This window comes from Miscanthus floridulus, chromosome 14 (genome assembly GCF_019320115.1).
Source record: "Miscanthus floridulus cultivar M001 chromosome 14, ASM1932011v1, whole genome shotgun sequence".
NCBI classification, from domain to species: Eukaryota; Viridiplantae; Streptophyta; class Magnoliopsida; order Poales; family Poaceae; genus Miscanthus; species Miscanthus floridulus.
In genome coordinates, this window is record NC_089593.1 from 55,553,432 (window position 1) to 55,555,097 (window position 1,666).

The following is a 1,666-nucleotide window of genomic DNA, read 5'->3' on the forward strand; positions in this document are numbered from 1 at the left end:
CACTTTATGATGAATCCAACAAAATTTGGTTCACCCAATTTGGACATTCCTACCTCTTGATATGATTTTTGCAAATTTGCAACAAAATCTAGAAAAATAAATAAAGAAAAATCAAAACCCTGACAGACAGCTGGGCCCCGCGGGTCAACTTGCCCATGCGTCAGCGAGACAGGAGCAGAGGACGACGCTGACTAGCCGAAGCTCGCCAATAGTGAGCTCACCGATAGTAGCGTCTTCACCATTGTGACCTACTCGACATCCCGCATCGACTGGTGCCCTTGGTTGGCTTAGCGGCTAACCAGAGCTACCTCACCGGTGGCCATGGTAGCTCGGCGGTAGCGCGCAATGGTGGACTCACCATCTCTAGTGATGACATGCCCAAGTAAGCACGACTATGACTTCCACGGACTCTAGCAGAGCTCTAGGGCTAGGTCTGGGCTACAAAAAAGCGGCGATGAGGTTCGACCACATGCGTGGTGGTGCGGCAGCACGAGCACGGCGACGGTGAGGTCATCGTTCCAACAAGACAACCACTAAAGGCAAGTATCCATCTTCAGGGAAAGTGCTAAAGCTCTAGGCAACACGGTAACTATCACTAGAGGGAGCTCAGGGTGGTTGGTTGAGGCCGGCGGCGGCGAGCTCGTGCTCGCAGCCATGGCAGACACGCACAGCGGTGTTGTGTGTTCCTGCATGATGGCGGTGGTAGTGGTTCAACTGGCTTTGGCCTTAGCATATAGACCCTATAGCAATGACCAGATAAGGGAGAGAGAGGTTAGATATGCTTTGGTGGTGGCTGGCCATCGGTGAGCTCAAAGCTCGACGGCGCGCCGTGGTCATGGCGGCGGCGAGAATGGCTCGAGGGCCCTCACCTTGGCTCGAGAGGCGACAATGGTAGGTCAGGGAGGTAGAGCGAGGCATGGTGGAGCTATGGGCGAGATGGATTGGTTTGTGGTGCGGTGTGGACAGCGTGCGAGCATGGTGGAGGCTCGACGGCGACGTGCGGGTGCGGTGGTTCGCTCTGGCAGTGCGAGCGAGAGAGAAGGAGAGCGAGAGAGTGAATGAGCACGTGAGAGCGAGGGTGACCGAGTGCTCACCTTTGTGTCATGGCAGGGTGGGTTGGCACCGGCGTATGGCCTCCCCACGGCGCCTATGTCCTACGCTGGTTGGCCACGACATCGTGCACGGTGCCCGGTTCAGGCCAAGTGAACTCTATTACTAAGAATTGTAGAGCTATAGGAGATCTATAGCTTTGCTTAAAAAAAGTTTCATCTAATTCACCATGGTTTTCAAATTGCAACGCTCCCAAGTTAGGTACACGAAAACTGGAAACCAAATTAGAAAAAATTCTGAAGTCCCTAAATAACATTTGATTGCTACTTTGAGCTGTTTTTGACTATGTTAGGCACTAAATTAGATCATGACCCTTAAATAAAGTTTGTTACCCATGTCAAGAACTAAAACTTTTATTAAGGGTGCACTATCATGCAAACACTCTAGACTATAGTTCAACTCTAGTCAAAGTAGTATCATGAAAAATGAAGTTTTGAGTAAACTAGGACTTAGAAGCAAAATTGGCCCATGTCATGAATACAAACATTGTTCTATTTTCCATCCTATATGTGTCTAAGGTGTTTTCATGACTTCACAACCATCTCTTGCATTGATC